General features: G+C 38.9%; 1 long non-coding RNA gene across 2 annotated transcripts in view; it reads left to right on the top strand.

Moving 5' to 3' along the window:
- Positions 1-7,850, top strand: part of LOC132342202 (uncharacterized) — a 119,114-nt gene extending 111,264 nt beyond the window's left edge. For both annotated transcript variants that reach the window (XR_009490498.1, XR_009490497.1), the window contains exon 5: positions 7,690-7,850. This is a non-coding gene — a long non-coding RNA (uncharacterized lncRNA). The remainder of the gene's footprint in view (positions 1-7,689) is intronic.
- Positions 7,851-18,950: the final 11,100 nt, after the last annotated feature.

The following is an 18,950-nucleotide window of genomic DNA, read 5'->3' as shown; positions in this document are numbered from 1 at the left end:
GCACCACCGAGGAAACTCTACCACAGCATATAGACATAGAGTAAATCAATAGTATTAAAATTTCACAGAGAAGGGGGTTTGGTTAGAAAAAATATGTCTTTTTTGGCTTTACCACTTGGGGGATCTTAGTTGCCCAACCAGGGACTGAACCCGGGCCACTTCAGTGAGAGCACTGAGTCCTAACCACTGGAAGGCCGGAGAACTCCAAAAGATGTCTTAATAGAGTCCTTCGTGGGCTAAGGATGAACAGAAAGATGCTACTCTAGAGGTTGTGCTCTTAACCACCAGTTAACAGTGCTTCTCAATTCTCATGTTATGTTTTTTCTTTTCTCTGAGAACAAATTGAAGGAGTAACACATTTCATCAATAATGTGGATTCATGAGCTGCAGAACAATGTGAATTTATAATCTGCTAAAATGCACCAGTCTTGAAATAGCTAGTTTAGGTATCCCCAGTTAATCAATTACGCATTTATCAAATAAAACTTAATGTACCATGTACACATTTTACTTCTCCTGGTAGTCTTCTTTATACTGTTTAACTACATACAGTATTTCTATGACCCAAGACAATTCTAGGGAAGTTTATGGAGTAGGTACAGGTGATCCTGGCACTCCCCTATTATCTTGGAACTCTTTACTTTTCCTCTTAGTGTTCTCTCTTTTCATCTCCCCTCTCTTATTCATTTATTCATCAAACCCATAAACATTTATTGAGTACCTTGCGCAATTTCATCCACTCCCATGATTTTAATGACAACATATATGCTAATGAGCCTTATTTATTTAATGAATCCAAAATCTTTAATCCTGGCAAAGATTTCTTCCCTGAAGTTCCAAAGGACCAGACTGCCTAGGGGACCTTTTGTCTTAAAAGTACCCCCCAACTGCTTCACATTCTGTGTATCCAAAAATGAAGGAATCCCCTGAGGGTCCTGTGGTTAGTACTGTATGCCTTCACTGCCAAGAGCCTGGGTGCCACCCCTGGTCAGGGAACTAAGATCCTACCACTCAGATGGATCATGTCAGGACTAAATCATGTCTAACTATTTGCGACCCCATGGACTGCAGCATGCCAGACTTCCCTGTCCTTCACCATCTCCAGGAATTTGCTCAAACTCATGTCTATTGAGTTGATGATGACATCCAACCATCTCATCCTCTGTTGCCTCCCTTCTCCTCCTGCTCTCAATCTTTTTCAGAGTCAGAGTCTTTTCCAATGAGTTGGCTCTTCATATCAGGTGGCCAAAGTATTGGAGCTTCATCTTCAGCATCAGTTCTGCCAATGAATATTCAGGGTTGATACCCTTTAAGGTTGACTGATATGATCTCCTTGTTGTCCAAGAGACTTTCAAGAGTCTTCTTTAGTACCACAGTTCAAAAGCATCACTTCTTTAGCACTCAGCCTTCTTTATGAGGGATGGCAATTCCATCCATCTCATCATCCAAGCCTCAAACCTGGAAACCTTTTATTAATATCACCAGTCACATTACACATTTTGATGATTATGTGCCCTTAAGATCTCAGACTCTCTCTATTCCAATTACCATTCCTAAATTCAGATTCTTAACATCATGTCTGGAAAACTGCTTCCTGTTCTGACGTCTTTAAATAGCTGTTCATTGCTTAAAGAATGTAGACCCTCTATGATCTGGCCTCTACCTACTTGTCCACATTGGGTACACCACCCATCATGATTCACATCCTAAGATCTTGAAGCTTGTAACTTGTTTTTAACATTCTTATTTTGAAAATGTCTAAATCAAAAGCCCTCTTGACCTATATGGATCTACAAAGCTGGCTCAATAGTAAAGAATCCCCTGTGATGCAGGAGATGCGGAGACACAGGTTTGATCCTTGGGTCAGGAAGATCCCCTGGAGAAGGAAATGGCAACCCCACTCCAGTATTCTTGCCTGGAGAATCCCATGGACAGAGAAGCCAGTCAGGCTACAGTCCGTTGGGTCCCAAAAGAGTCAGACACGACTTAATGACTAAACAACAACAACAATGAAAGCCTTTTTTAATATATAGACCAGAAAACGCAGTCTTTATTTGTTTTAACCAAACATTTAGTACCTAAAATCTATTCATCTCTCTCTCTCTCTTTAAAGTACACTCTTCTTGAAGCAAGGACATGAGACAAAATATGTTTATATTACCCCTACAGTGCCCTGTTAAGTGCTCAATATATTTTGACAAAATGCTATTGACTATTATTTTATAGACTTGCATGTTCTTTCTCTTTGGAAATAGAATTATAAAACCACAGTATTTCTTACCCGTGTAATTTGATGGGAGGAAAGACACAATAAACTATAAATTCAATTTACTGACTTATTATGGAAATTGAGATATTACTAAGTAACACAGATACCCTCTCCAGCTTTTTCAAAAGACAGATACACAAAAATATAGCTATTGCTGAAATCAGTTTGTGACAGGCTTTCTCAGTTTACTTAGTGGAATTGTAGCCTGTAATCAATAGGTAAACAACAGGATTCCCAAGGAACAAGTAAATCTCTTAAAGAAATTGATGAAACTGTTTTTGTTAAAAATTTGAAACTTTACCCAAACCATAGAATTTAATTTCAGAAGGGAAAAAAAGGTACGTAGAATCATAGGTACCTATTAGTTTGAAGAATATTTAGAATATTTAGTTTAGATTTCTAAACTCATTACAGGAGATACAAATACATCTGAAATTATCATAAAAAATATTTACGTTATAATTTTAATTTTTGAGAGTCCAACATTTCTTTCAGTTTTGTGAGTGAATCCCAGGATTTTCTGAGTTCAGAGGTGTGAACTTCATTTGGCCTTAATGCCAGTCTGGAATGAAGGACTTGTCTTCTAAAATCCTGTAGAGAAATTCATCGTATCTTTAAAAAAAAAAAAAAAAAAGAGCTACATCATATCTGCTTTAAAAAAAAAAAATTCCTGTATTTCCCATTGTGCCAGAGTCACAGAAATATTTCATTTGTAAATCAATACTGGCCCTTCCCCGGCAATCCAGTTGTTAAGAATTAAGGACTAGTTTGATCCCTGGTCAGGGAAGTAAGATCCCTCATGACACTTAGTGTGGCCAATAACAGAACACTGTATTGTAAATCAGAACTATCTATCTTGTTCTCAACTGTCAGGAAAATTGTTACCAAATTTGAAACTAGTGATACATTTGGACTTGCTGCATTCGGTTCAATTACCAGTGTTAGCAAGTTGGGAAGGCCAAATGGCTCAGTAGTAAAAGAATCCACCTGCCAGTGCAGGAGCTGCAGGAGACCTGGCTTCAATCCCTGGGTCAGGAAGATCCCCTGGAAAAGGGAAAGGCAGCCCACTGCAGTTTCTTGCCTGGAAAAGCCCATGGACAGAGGAGCCTGGCAGGCTACAGTGCGTGGGATCGCAGAGTCAGACCCAACTGAGCGACTGAGCACACACTAGCAAGTAGGGTAAATGCAGTACCGATACAGGGCTTTATCCATCTACCCATCTACACTCACGTTTATCGACCCCTGGGTCAGGTTTATTTTCTGCCTACCTATGCCCGCTCCCATTCAGGGCACACTCCCATTGGCCACTTAATTTTTCCTTTGACTGCGACTTTATTTCAAGTCTGGTGCTCTGTTCAGAGTGTTCAGAAATGTGTTGAAATGTGAATACATTTGTGGAGGCTTCTATATCTTTTAAATCAGAAGTATATAAATACAAGCATTTTAGCAAATCAGCTTGGTCACTGCTATATCTTTCAAAACTGTGCAAACTATGGAACTAATAGGCTATTTGGAACATATTTTAATTAAAATTCATATACAAGTCAATGCATAAAATATACATTAGGCTATGTTGTCTACAAAGATTTATGGATATTAAAATTATCTAAGAATTTTCAAGAATTGAAATACACATAGCTGAAATAACTAATACTCCATTTGTATGAAAAGCTAATTAATTTGCTTTATGAGAGTGTTGAATAGGCATTCACCACATGAAAGCATTTTAGTCCAACCACTTTTCACAAATACTATACTTCTGCTGCTTATAGAAATAGCTAAAGACTTGCAGTGGTAAAAAGTAACACCCTTGTGGTAATCAATATGTAGCATTAATGCTACATATATTATAATTCCAACTAATTTAGGTCTCTTTTTGTTTTATGTTCCAATGTACAGCATTTTCATTTGGTGATGTCAAGAGAATGAAAAATGTGTTGTTTAAAAAATGAAGTATTAAGTTTACTGGAGATACCACGTCTTACAGAAACACTCAAAATGAGGAAGCATATCTTCAAGTACAACTGAATAATGTAAACTAGAAAGAGGTAGAAATAAATTACACATATTAATTACCAACATATTTATTTAATTAAAAATAAAATGCAAAGTATACACAGAAGTCTACAAACCACCACAATTCAACTGCTATAGTTCCAGCATCCTCAGCCAATCTTATATGCAAACATAATTTTGACATGTTGTCATAATATGTTAGAATAAACTCATATTTTCATAAGAAAGAATATAGGTTGTGTTTTAATGTTATATCCACAGTTCACTTTATTTTATTATTGATGTAGAACTCCAACATATAGCGGCTTTTTTTTTTTTTTTTTTTTCTTAAGACACATACAGTTTATTAGAACATTTGTCAGTGGAGATCTCCATTTTGGGCCAACTTTTGAAAACCTATTTATTAATTAGAAGTAAGCTGACAGATGAGACAGGAAAAAAAACACCCTATTTATTAAAATCAACACATCTCTTTTACTTCATTTCCTGGATTCTTGACTCTTTAATCCAATTAGCATTAGGGTGTGGAATATGAAAAATAATCTGCAAAATCATTACTCAGTTCAGAGTGCTTTCTAATGACCTGTGTATCATCTGCCTCATTCTGGTATTATTAAATTTTCTTCCAGTTAGGAAAAAAAATCCTTTTTTAAAATGAGCAGAAAGGACTTTTTAGGTCAGTTATAGATTATTAAAAGTACAGTCAGCACTCGTATCCAAGGATGCAGGATCCGTGGACATGGGGTGGGGTGAGGCTGATCATACTATATATTTTATATAAGGGCAAACCTGCTGGTGTCCTGGAAAAAATTACTGGTGGATGCCGACTGACCTACCGTGATAGCAAGCACATCAGTGGTTGCCCCGAGAAAAGAGGGTGGTTGGTTGAGTAGGAAGCAGAAGAAGGGATCGTCAAGGGGCACAAAGAAACTTGAGGAAGGGAAGGATCTGTTCAGGCTTCATCAAAGTGGTGGTTTCAAGGAAATACACATGTCACAGCTTATCTAACTGTACACATCAATCATAATGTGTTTTCTTGTATGTCAATATCCCTAATATGCTGTGTTTAGTTGCTCAGTCGTGTCTAACTCCTCTGCCCATGGGGATTCTCCAAGCAAGAATACTGGAGTGGGTTGCAGTGCCCTCCTCCAGGGGATCTTCCTAACCCAGGAATCTCACCCAGGTCTCCCTCATTGCAGGTAGATTCTTTACCGACTAAGCCACCAGGGAAGCCCATCCCTTAATAAAGTTGTAAAAAACAAAAACAAAATAATGGACTTCCCTGGTAGTCCAGTGGCTAAGACTGCGTTCTCAATGCAGGGGGCCCAGGTTCAATCCCTGGTCAGGGAACTATATCCCACATGCCGAAACTAAAGATTCTGTGTACTGCAACTAAGATTGGGCACAGCCAAATAAATAAATTAAATAATTTTTTAAAAATAGTTCTATCATACAAGTAAAGGTAATTATTAAAGTAATTATCAAGTGACTGTGATTTTATGCCATTATTCTTGAGGGAGTAAGAGGTTTTCCTTTTTACCTCATTTTTTGGTGGTATTTTATTTTTTTAAATAAGTCTTTTTTTAAAGACTTCCTGGTGGCTCAGACAGTAAAAGTGTCTGCCTACAATGCGGGAGACCCGGGTTTGACCCCTGGGTCGGGAAGATCCTCTGGAGAAGGAAATGGCAACCCATTCCAGTACTCTTGCCTGGAAAATCCCATGGACAGAGAAGCCTGGTAGGCTACAGTTCATGGGGTTGCCAAGAGCCAGACATGACTGAGCGACTTCCACTTATTTTTTAAATGCAAAATCAAAGAAGTTTTAACTCAAGAAACTTTTAATGTACTACAATCATGCATTGTTTTGAGATTACAAACCATCTTCTGCTGATATCTTTATGATATGTCTTAAACATTTTATTCTTCAAGTTGATGATTAAAATTTAAAACCTTATGTTTATTATTTTTTATACTTGCCACCTAAGATTAATTATACTTGTTTCATATTTCCCATTATTCACATTTAATAAATGTAAGTCTTTCCTTGTATATTAAGACAATGAAATGTCAAACAGGATTCTTAAGGATGAGTTTGTGATCACAACTCTGGGAGAAATGGCCCCATATGTATATTAAGTGACTTCAGTCTTGAAAGAAGCATAGTTTAAAAATAAGACAGAAAGATGTACTTCCCTGGTGGCTCAGTGGTAAAGAATCTTACCTGCCAATGCAGAACACACGGGTTCGAGCCCTGATCCAGGAAGATCCCACAAGCCAAGGAGCAACTAAGCCTGTGTGCCACGACTATTGAGCCTGTGCTCTGGAGCCCTGGAGCCCCAACTACTGAGCCTACGTGCTGTAACCACTGGGGTCTGTCTGCCATAGAGCCCGTGCTCCACAGCAAGAGAGGTCACCACAAAGAGAGGCCCGAGTACTGCAACTAGGAAGTGGCCCCTACTCTCCGCAACTAGAGAAAAGTGCAGCGATGAAGATGCAGATGACACCACCCTCATGGAAGAAAGAGAAGAAGAACTAAAGAGCCTCTTGATGAAAGTGAAAGAGGAGAGTGAAAACGTTGGTTTAAAGCTTAACATTCAGAAAACTAAGATCATGGCATCTGGTCCCATCACTTCATGGCAAATAGATGGGGAAACAGTGGTTGACTATTTTTTTGGGCTCCAAAATCCCTGAAGATGGTGATTGCAGCCATGAAATTAAAAGACGCTTACTCCTTGGAAGGAAAGTTATGACCAACCTAGACAGCATATTCAAAAGCAGAGACATTACTTTGCCAACAAAGGTCCGTTTAGTCAAGGCTACAGTTTTTCCAGTAGTCATGTATGGATGTGAGAGTTGGACTATAAAGAAAGCTGAGCGCCGAAGAATTGATGCTTTTTAACTGTGGTGTTGGAGAAGACTCTTGAGAGTCCCTTGGACTGTAAGGAGATCCAACCAGTCCATCCTAAAGGAAATCAGTCCTGAATATTCATTGGGAGGACTGATGCTGAAGCTGAAACTCCAATACTTTGGCCACCTGATGCAAAGACCGGACTCATTTGAAAAGACCCTGATGCTGGGAAAGATTGAGGGCAGGAGGAGAAGGGGACGACAGAGGATGAGATGACTGAATGGCATCACTGATTCAATGGACATGAGCTTGGGTAGGCTCTGGGAGTTGGTGATGGACAGGGAGGCCTGGTGTGCTGCACATCGGGTCACAGAGAGTTGGGCACGACTGAGTGACTGAACTGAACTAAAGAGCCAACACAGCCAAAAATAAGTAAATTTTTAAAAAAATAAGAAAGAAAGGAAAGATGAAGGAGAGGAAGGTAAAGGAATAGAAAGAAAGATGCATAATTTCAGTAAAATTGTAACATACTTATACCCCTTTTGTTTTCTTACAGGGGCATATTGAATTAGTTCTGCTTAATTGAAAGGCTTGTCACCAATGGGACGTCATGCTCCCCCATATCCCAGTCACCAGATGCATAATTTTAATCCAGCTTCAAATACAAATGGAAAAACTGAACTTATAATAGTATTACAATAAAACATCTTAAAATCGTGCATTTGTAATTCCTTAAGATGAACAAATGTGTCTTGTACTTAGCTAACCCAGCTGTACTTGCTTTGGTGTAAGACAGTAAATTAGCAAATTGGAATTCTGAAATTGTTAAGGTTTTGAAATGCAGAGAATCCAAAATGATTAAATACTGACATTAACCAAAAAGAAGCCCTTATTCTTCTTACTTTAGACTGAAAATCATGTATAACATATATTTTAATTTCCCATTATAAGTTAATGAAATACAGTAACATATATATATATATATATATTTTTCCTTTAATTTGGCTGCACTGGGTCTTCATACCAGTGCTGCTAAGTCACTTCAGTCGTGTCCAACTCTGTGCAACCCCATAGACGGCAGCCCACCAGGCTCCCCCGTCCCTGGGATTCTCCAGGCAAGAACACTGGAGTGGGTTGCCATTTCCTTCTCCAATGCAGGAAAGTGAAAAGTGAAATTGAAGTCGCTCAGTCGTGTTCGACTCTAGCGACCCCATGGACTGCAGCCCACCAGGCTTCTTGGGATTTTCCAGGCAAGAGTACTGGAGTGGGGTGCCATTGCCTTCTCCATACCAGTGCTAGGGCTTACTTATTCTCCCCCTACCCCAGCATGTGGGATTTTACTTCCCCAAACAGGGATTGCACATCCCCTGCACTGGAAGGTGCGTTCTTAACCACTGGGCCACCAAGGAAGTTCCCTAGTGATATCTTTATTCTAGACTTTATTTTTTTAAAGCAAATTATTTTGACATGACAAGATAGATGCCACGCAGAGGGCATGCTGCTTGCTGAGTGACTTGCCCTGCAGACTAGTTGCTATGCAGCCTTGCTTCAGGAAAACCTCTCAACCAAGTTCCTGTCTTCCATCATGGACAGTAGAACAGCTGGAAATTAAAGATTTTGAGACACATAGTGTTTTAATTAAAGAAGTTTTATATGTACAACAGCAAAGGTCTTGTTTTTTTGTAAATTAATTTTTACTGGAGTACAGTTGCTTTACAATGTGTTTTAGTCTCTACTGTACAGCAAAGTGAATCAGTCATATGTATGCATATATATCCACTCTTTTTTAGATGTCCTTCTCATTTAGTCACCACAGAGTACTGCAGCAAAGGTATTTATTTTGGGGGGGTTTATTTGTTTTGGGGGGCAGAAAAGGTTTATTGCAGGGCCAAGTAAGGAGAATGGGTGGCTAGCACTTAAAAACCTTGAACTCCAACAAAGGGATTCTTAAGAAAACTTTGAGGGGAAAGATATCATATTCTTTAAGGGGAAAAAAATACCACATTTTTATCAATCCTACATGAGAACTATGTTAGTTTTATTGCTATTTTACTCATATTTTTATGTTATTGTAATCACATATGAAAGTATGTTTTATTTAAAATATTAAAGCTCTTCAGGATTTCCCTAATGGTCCAGTGGTTAAGGCTTCATGCTTCCAATGCAGAGGAAGTGGTTTTGACTTCTAATCAGGGATCAAAGATCCCACATGCTGCTTGGCCAAAATAAATAAATAAAATATTGAAGATCTTAGACTTTCTCCATTTTCACTAAAAAAACCCTTAGTACGGGCAGGTTTAGGTAAACTGGCTCTTGTGATAGACATTTGTGACTTTTTTTGCCCACACCACACGCATACCAGGAAATTCCCTTGTAACAGTTTTCTATATGTGACTCAGCAAGCTGGAGAAGACAGAACACCTGGCTGTCCCCGGCTAGGTTTGACATCCTATACAGAGACTGGTTTGATGTGATGCTGGAGTTTCATACGCATGTCATTAAATTTGTGGTCATGTGGCTGCCCTTGTGGCATCTTCCTTCTCCAGCCAACTTTTGGAATAAATAGTTTGCCACAGTAAGTTGAAGGGAAAAAGAACAGCGGCCTGGGGTGGGGGGAAAGTGTACCTGTTTGTCCAAATTGTGGGAAATAACTATTCATCTTAGAACACTAGGAGAGTTTGTAAGAATTTTTCCCCAAAATTCAAGGAACAGATTGTTGAACTACTTTTTTGGCTTTTAGTACTAGAATGTATAGCTGATGTGATGGTATTTTGCTAACCAATGAAAGTATTCATACTAAAAGAAAATTAATCTGCAAAAAAATTAACTGCTTTTAAACAGAGATGTAAGGTTAATGGATAAAAAGAAGGTATGGAACTTTATATATTCAATTTGAGTAAAGTATTCATGTGTGAATACTTCACTACTTACACTCAGATATGATTGTATATTTGATAGTATCTTAATCTTCTTTTTTAAAGTAAAAATTATATGTCTCAGGTTAATTTTTATTCTATTTCTAGCTTCACCAGTTTCTCTGTTTTAATGAAATGCTCTTGATTTTTCCACTGAAAACTGAAGGTGTTTATTATTACTTTCAAGAACATCTATAAAAATATTAACACTGGACCTGCCATCTAATGACATGTCAATAAATTAATTTTCAGCTGTGTGGGGAAATAAGAGTATCACATTTAATTGTGAACTTACCATTTGACATGGTATCAGATTAACAATAGTCAGATAATTAGAATATGAGACACACTGAATGTAATTCTGGCTTTCTTTAATGGTTTAACGACTAATTCAGAATTTTGCAATGTCTTATCCTTGTGACCTTTTTCATTCATCATTCATTCCAACTGTATTTAGGTGTCTTATGACATGCTAGACACAGAACTAGGCACAAGAAATGAAAAGACGAATAGTTGCACAGTCATGGACTCTGCCCTTCAGAAACTCATATCAAATAATAATAACTGGATAGATAAAAGAGCTGCACACTGAAGCTTTCCAGTTTTTAGCATGCCAGATATTGAAGAGTTCACAGTACATATAATTAACTTGAAGCAAGACTATATTATCTGCTGGTTTTATTTATTTTTAAAAAATTATTTATTTATTATTTTGGCTGTGCTGAGTCTTCATTGCTGTGGGTGGGCTTCTCATCACCATGGCTTCTCTTGTTGCAGAGCATGGGCTGTAGGGATCAAGGGCTTCAGTAGTTGTGGCAGCACAGGGGCTCAGTGGCACCATGGCATGTGGGATCTTCCCAGACCAGGGATCAAACCGGTGTCCCTTGTACTGCAAGGCAAATTCTTAACCACTGGACCACCAGAGAAGCCCTCTTTTAGTTCTTTTAGTTTAGTTCTTTTAGTGGTCTTTTAGTTCTTAATTTATTTACTAGTGCCCATAATAGTCGATTTGAATTGATTTGTCCAGTACAATTTCATGTAACTATATGAATGCTTATAAAAAATAAAATTTAATAAAGTATAATACCTTCTCGTTTATTAATCTTGCAGTTCTGTTTAAAAGCCATTCATTTTTTTCTGAGATTAGTTTTCATTTAGTCTGAATGCTTTTGTTGGTCATCAAAATTGTGTCATATGATTTATACCTTAGGCTTGCTCTGACATACGTTTGGTACTTTTAACAGCACCTTAGTTCAGCTCATCAGTTGCAGTGGGACAGAATTATTTGTCTATTTCCCAAACCTGTTATTTCCTGGTCGGAAGTATTATGTCATCTCTTTTCTCAGCTCAGAAAGCCCAAATTATCCAACTACAGAAAGAGAAGAGCTTTTGCTGTGTACTTGGTATCTAACTTTTATCTCTGCCTAGATTTACTCCATGAAAAATACACCTGAAAGAGCTGAGAGAAGTGGAGACAGTGGCCCAGAAAATTTTGGAAATTCAGCTCCATTTTTATTCCGTCTTCTGATTGTGCCTGGTGCTTGGAAGAGCAGATATGTTGTGGACCCAGATTTAAGCTGGAGAGTGGACAGTCCTTGGAGAAATGCTCTAGGCTGGAGTGACACACAAATCCCCTGAAGGCATCACCGCACCAGAGCTTGGCTCTGAGAGAGGGACTGCCCTCAGGGGCTGTGCAACCTTGGGGGAGGGTATGGGGTTTAACTCTTCATATTTCCTACCCGCCCCACCCCCCACCGCCCCTCCTCATGCAACCTCATTGTTGTTTCCTGGCTGACTTCAAGACACCACTCAGTTGGGAATTCCTTGGTGCTCCAGTGGTTACGACTTGGCGCTTTCACTGCAGGGGCCCGGGTTCAATCCCCGGTTGGGGAGCTAAGATCCTACACACCTTGCAGTGTGGCAAAAACAAACAAACAAACAAAACAGACACCACAGGTTGCTGAAAACCAGAGCCCGAGGGCCTATGAAAGGAAGACAGTGTCAGGATTGACCTTGAAGTTGAGGCTGGACAAGCAAGAAAGGGAGGATTGGATTTGGGTGAAGGACAATAACAGGTATTAGGAGAAACTGATTGATTATACTTTGGGCTTCCCAGGGGCCTCAGTGGTAAAAAATCTGCCTGCCAATGCATGGGATGCAGGTTCTTTCTCTGGATCTGGAAGATCCCCTCTCCAGTATTCTTGCCATGGAAAATCCCATGGACAGAGGAGCCTGGCGGGCTGCAGTCCATGGGGTCGCAAAATAGGTGGACATGACTGATTGACTAAAAAACAACAGTAATCTTCACTGCAAGGATGGATTTGTACATTTTTAAATGGATGAAAAAAAAGTCAAAAGAATAATAAATTTGAGGGAACTGAACATTATATGAAATTAAGATTTCAGTGCCCCTAAATAAAGTTTTATTGGAACACAGCCACATCCATTATTACATACAGTGAGTGGGTAACTGCTCTTCCACTGAAAAGGCAGAGTTGAGTTGTTGGAACTGACATTTATGACCTCATATGTATGAGATCCTATGTTCCACAAAGTCTAGAATAGTCACTATGTGCCCTTTTACAGAAAAAGTTTACTGACCCCTGCTCTATGCAGTAAAACAATCCTTCATTTATTTATCCTTTGGGGAAAAAAAACTACCTGCCGCATGACAAAGAACCCTCATCAAAAAATGAGTTTTTAAGGATTTTTATTTATTTATTTGACTGTACTGGGTCTTAGTTTTGGTGTATGGTATCTTTAGCTGTGGCATGAGAACTCTCAGCTGAGGCACGTCGGATCTAGTTGCCTGACCAGGGATCAAACCCAGCTCCACTGCACTGGGAGTGTGGAGTCTTAACCACTGGAACACAGGGGAAGTCCCCCAAAATGAGATTCTAATTGTAGGAGGAATTATGGCACTGCCAAGAAAAGAGATTGGCAAATGTTTAAGCTGTTCAGTTCAGTTCAGTCGCTCAGTCGTGTCTGACACTTTGCAACTCCATGGACTAAAGCACGCCAGGCCTCTCTGTCCATCACCAATTCTCGGAGTTTACTCAAACTCACATCCATTGAGTCGGTGATGCCATCCAACCATCTCATCCTCTGTCGTCCCTTTCTCCTCCCACCTTCTATCTTTCCCAGCATCAGGGTCTTTTCAAATGAGTCAGCTCTTCACATCAGGTGGCTAAAGTATTGGAGTTTCAGCTTCAGCATCAGTCCTTCCAATGAATATTCAAGACTGATTTCCTTTAGGATGGACTCCTTGCAGTCCAAGGGACTCTCAAGAGTCTTCTCCAACACCACAGTTCAAAAGCATCAATTCTTCGGTGCTCAGCTTTCTTCACAGTCCAACTCTCACATCCATACATGACTATTGGAAAACCATAGCCTTGACTGGACAGACCTTTGTTGGCAAAGTAATGTCTCTTCTTTTTAATATGCTATCTAGGTTGGTCATATCTTTTCTTCCAAGGAGCAAGCATCTTTTAATTTCATGGCTGTAGTCACCATCCACAGTGATTTTGGAGCTCCCCAAAATAAAGTCTGTCACTGTTTTCACTGTTTCCCCACCTATTTGCCATGAAGTGATGGGACCAGATGCCATGATCTTAGTTTTCTGAATGTTGAGCTGTAAGCCAACTTTTTCACTCTCCTCTTTCACTTTCATCAAGAGGCTCTTTAGTTCTTCTTCACTTTCTGCCGTAAGGGTGTCCTTTGCATATCTGAGGTTATTGATATTTCTCCCAGCAATCTTGATTCCAGCTTGTGCTTCCTCCAGCCCATTATTTCTCAGGATGTACTCTGCATATAAGTTAAACAAGCAGGATGACAAAATACACACTTGACGTACTCCTTTCCTGATTTGGAACTAGTCTGTTGTTCCATGTCCAGTTCTATCTGTTGCTTCTTGACCTGTATACAGATTTCTCAAGAGGCAGGTCAGGTGGTCTAGTATTCCCATCTCTTTCAGAATTTTCCACAGTTTGTTGTGATCCACACAGTCAAAGGCTTTGGCATAGTTAATAAAGCAGAAATAGATGTTTTTCTGGAACTCTTGCTTTTTCGATGATCCAACGGATGTTGGCAATTTGATCTCTGGTTCCTCTGCCTTTTCTAAATCCAGCTTGAACACCTGGAAGTTCACAGTTCACGTATTGCTGAAGCCTGGCTTGGAGAATTTTGAGCATTACTTTACTAGCGTGTGAGATGAGTACAATTGTGTGGTAGTTTGAGCATTCTTTGGCATTGCCTTTCTTTGGGATTAGAATGAAAACTGACCTTTTCCAGTCCTATGGCTACTGCTGAGTTTTCCAGATTTGCTGGCATATTGAGTGCAGCACTTTCACAGCATCATCTTTTAGGATTTGAAATAGCTCAACTGGAATTCCATTACCTCCACTAGCTCTGTTCATAGTGATGCTTCCTAAGGCCCACTTGACTTTGCATTCCAGGATGTCTGACTCTAGGTGAGTGATCACACCATCATGATTATCTGGGTCATGAAGATCTTTTTTGTATAGTTCTGTGTATCTTACCACCTCTTCTTACTATCTTCTGCTTCTGTTAGGTCCATACCATTTGTGTCCTTTATTGCTGACAGATGCAAAAAAGCAGTTTACCTAGGAGGGTATTAAACTCAGTGAAATCAGGTAGATGGAAAAGACAAGTGCTCTATGTTAACACTTACAGGTGAAATCTTAAAAATAAAACAGACAAATGTATATAATGAAACAGAAAGAGACTCACAGACTAGAGAAAAAGCTAGTGGTTATCAGATGAGGAGAAGAAAGGAAGTTGAGGCAAGATAGGGGGAGGGGATTAACAGGTAAAAATCCCTATGAATAAAAAAAATTAACAATAAGGACGGATTGTACAGCACAAGGAATATAGCCATTATTTTTTAATAACTTTAAATTGAATATAGTCTATAAAAATATTAAATCACTATGGACATGAGTTTGAGCAAGTTCCAGGAGTTTGTAATGGACAGGGAGGCCTGGCATGCTGCAGTCCATGGGGTCGCAAAGAGTTGGACACAACTGAGCTACTGAACTGAACTGATGTTAGTGTTTAGCGTTTGTCACTCAGTCACGTCCAACTCTCTGCAATACCATCGACTGTAACCCACCAGGCTCCTCTGTCATGGGATTTCCAAGGCAAGAATACTGGAATGGGTAGCCATTCCCTTCTCCAGGGGATCTTCCTGACTCAGGGATTGAACCCAGGTCTCCTGCATTGCAGGCAGATTCTTTACCATCTGAGACACCAGGGTAGCCCAACTTTAAATGGAATATAATCTATAAAAATATTAAATCATTGTGTTGTACACCTGAAACAAATATAATATTGACAATCAAATACACTTCAATTAAAAAAGAAAAAAAGAGCCAACAGAGGGAAGTGCAGGGGTAGTTATGCTCCCTCTCTTACTGCTGTGGGTCCAAAGTGTGGTGAACAGGATGGCCTGGAACAGATCTGGGGGAGATTGGATTCAATTTAATCGCAGGTACTGCACATCGTTATTCAGCCAGCTCAATCGTTTGAGTCTCAGCTTATTATTATATGAAGTGGGATATTCATTACCTCACTGGGTGGATGACCTGTAATAACCTTTACAAAAACAGTCCAGATTCAGTAAGCGTTAGTTTCTTCCCCACTTTTAGCAGTGAGATCTCAAGAAAGAATGAATTACAACTTACGTCACCAAGAGACCACTTCACACATGGCAGCAATAAGAGAAAAAAAAATTTTTCATTTTCCAAGCTCTGCACTTCAGAGGATTCAATTAGAAACTATAAAGAAATCTCAGGCTCTTCACAGATCCAAGCAGACTGGAATTAAGGCAGCTTGGTGGCAGAAACACACTGTACTGTAACATGAATATCCCAAATTAGGAGACAGTAATGCATTATAATACGGTCATATGATGGAATATTGGAAAGCTATGAAAAGAAAAGGAACAACATTTTAATGACATGTGAAAGATATAATACTTCGTGAAAAAAACCAGAGTATAAAATACAATGCAAGTTCAGCTTCATTTAAAAGGAAAAAACCACAAAGACTAAAGAATATAAAGTGGATGAACTTTTGGGGAAAAAAAAAAAAAAACTTTAACTGAGATGCAATTCACATACTGGGATGTGGACTTTTAAGGCAAAATAGAAGACTTCAAAAAAAAATTGGACTTACAGAGGGTGCTTCAGGCTCCTCCTTATTGATCTTGGGGCTCCATTTATTTACTCTTTTTAGAGAAACCTTGCAAGAAGCACTGATTTAGTTGAGGCTTTCAATTTTCAGGTCAGGAAATTGAGCCCCAGAGAAGTGAATACACCTGTCTAAGGAAGCACAGCAGATTAGCAGCAAAGTAGGAACTAGAACTTCAGGCTTCAAGCTCAATACACCTCAACATGCCAGTTGTCTAACATCATCACTCTTTTCTTGTTCAACCCATAGTCACACATCGTTGGGAGTTCCCTGGTTGTCTAATAGTTAGGACTCAGTGCTCTCACTGAGGGCATTGGGCTCAGTCCCTGGTTGGTGAAATGAGATCCTGCAAACCACACGGTGCAGCCTAATAAACAGATAAATAAGTAATAAAAATAAAATAAAACATATTCACATATAGTTTCTATGTTGTTGTCATTATAGTATAGACACAAATTGGGGACTACTAATTCCTTAAAACAGTTTTTCTTCTCTCAAGTTCTGCTATGTCAACATTTATTCTTCTTTTCATCTGTATAAGCAGTCTGCCTACAGTATTTGTGAGCCTGGGGAATATTTTTGTAAAAAGCCCAAGAAACTCAAAGGGCCCTTTTATTAGCAATTGTTGGAATCTCTGACTTCACTTTTAAATTTAAATTTTACATTCCTTCCTCTTCAAAGTTTGCCTCTTTAAAAATGACTTATAATCTCTTCCTCTTGATTTTTTAAGACAATAGATACTTTTAAAAATACCTCTCTCTCTCCAGCCACCTCCAGCCTCTTGGAGGGTGAGTTGGGCTCATTGCAAACTCCTTGTCCCTCAAGCCCTGCCTCCAACAAAGAACTTCTCTCCTCAAGTCATTAGGATCCTAATTTTCTTCTGTCCTTGTACCTTAGAACCTGCCGTCAGTTATTTCTATCTTAGCCTAGCAGTTCTCAACCTTGCCTGCATTTTAGGATCACCTGCGCTGTGCTGTGCTCAGTCACTCAGTCTTGTCCCACTCTTTGCAACATTATGGATTGTAGTCCCCCAGGATCCTCTGTCCCTGGGGATTCTCCAGGCAAGAATACTGGAGTGGGTTGCCCTCCTCCAGGGGACCTTCCCAACCCAGGGATCGAACCCAGGTCTCCCGCATTGCAGGAGGATTCTTTATCATCTGAGCCACCAGGGAAGCCCTTAGAATCACATAGGAGCTCCTAATTTATTTTTAGTGGGATGAGCACGTGGTTCTCTTCCTCAACCAGGATTGACAACTTCTGCCTTGGATGAATAGGTTAAAATGAGTGTGATTTCTAAGAATATTTTTGTTTTAAAATAAGTCCATTTGGCTCACAGGGGAAGTATTTTTTTTGGAAGGGACCCCTGAAATTATACAACTAATGGTTTTCATTCATTCATTTATTCATTCATTTATTCTTCATTCATTAAAAACCTACACTGTGCCAGACACTAGAGGTTGACATATGCTCCTTGTTTTCAAGGGGCTTATTATCTACTAGCAGGAAAAAAAGTGCTCTAGTAAACATGAGGAAGTGCCATCTGTGGTATGATAGAGATGTGTATGCATGTATTATATCAAAACCAAGTTTAAAAACTATAATAATTCTTGTTTAATTGGAAGTTATAAGTGAAACACTAAGTTACGTGTGTAGACTAACACCACAGTTCTATGAATAGAAAATGGAAGGCTGTTTAAAGTTGAGGTCAAATTTGAGGGGGTCTTGAAATGACAAAGACTAGTTCAAGTGGCTCAGTGGCAAAGAATCCACCTGCCAAAGCAGGAGATGCAAGTTTGATCCCTGGTTTGGGAAGATCCCCTGGAGGAGGAAATGGTAACCCACTTCAGTATTCTTGCCTGGGAAATCCCATGGACAGAGGAGCCTGGAGGGCTGTAGTCCATGGGGTCATAAAGAGTCAGACACAACTGAGCATGCGTGCACACAAACATTGGTGTAAAAGAGAAAGAGAAAAACTCATATTGATAGATTTTTATTAAAATCATTCAGAATTAAAGGAAACGATAGTTAATAGAGTTACATTAAAAGTAAATAAGCAATAAAAATATATGGTAAAGGGCCAATGGGACAGACCAAGAGTAGAACAGAAACAATTTGTAGGAAAGGAAAAAGAGCAAAAAACCTCAAAAATGTCTCATGAAGAAACCATAATCATTCCAAAATAGAGTTAAAGTATATTTAAGAATATCACAAGTTAATGATATATTAAAGGGAAGAAAAATAAAAGCAGAGTAATGTATATAATAGAATGAGACTGGAAAATACATGCCATCACCAAAAAATCTGTTTATTATTATTTAAAATATGCTATATAAAATATATCATTTTGTTTCATTTGAAAAACAATTTTAGGAAGGAGCAGACTGGAAATAAAACTTAAAGAATTGCACAAATGTCCATATTTAAAATTTAGCATGAAAAACCTAGTAAAGATCAAAGAAAAGCCAACAGTGAAATCAAGCCAAACACACTGGGAGAATTTACTCAGTAAAGAATCTGATTATCTTGTTCTTTATAAAATCCTACAAAATTCCACCACACTATAAGAAATCTTGAAATTATTCCTGTGGGGATCCAAAATTTCTCAGCTTGGAGATGGCAACAGTATGCTGGAAAGCATACTGAATATAGCACTCAGTTTAGTACTACAGATGTGCCTCATTGCTGATAGTAT

Source organism: Bos taurus, chromosome 14, assembly GCF_002263795.3.
Source record: "Bos taurus isolate L1 Dominette 01449 registration number 42190680 breed Hereford chromosome 14, ARS-UCD2.0, whole genome shotgun sequence".
In the NCBI taxonomy this organism is placed as follows: Eukaryota; Metazoa; Chordata; class Mammalia; order Artiodactyla; family Bovidae; genus Bos; species Bos taurus.
This window is presented reverse-complemented; position numbering and strand designations above follow the sequence as displayed.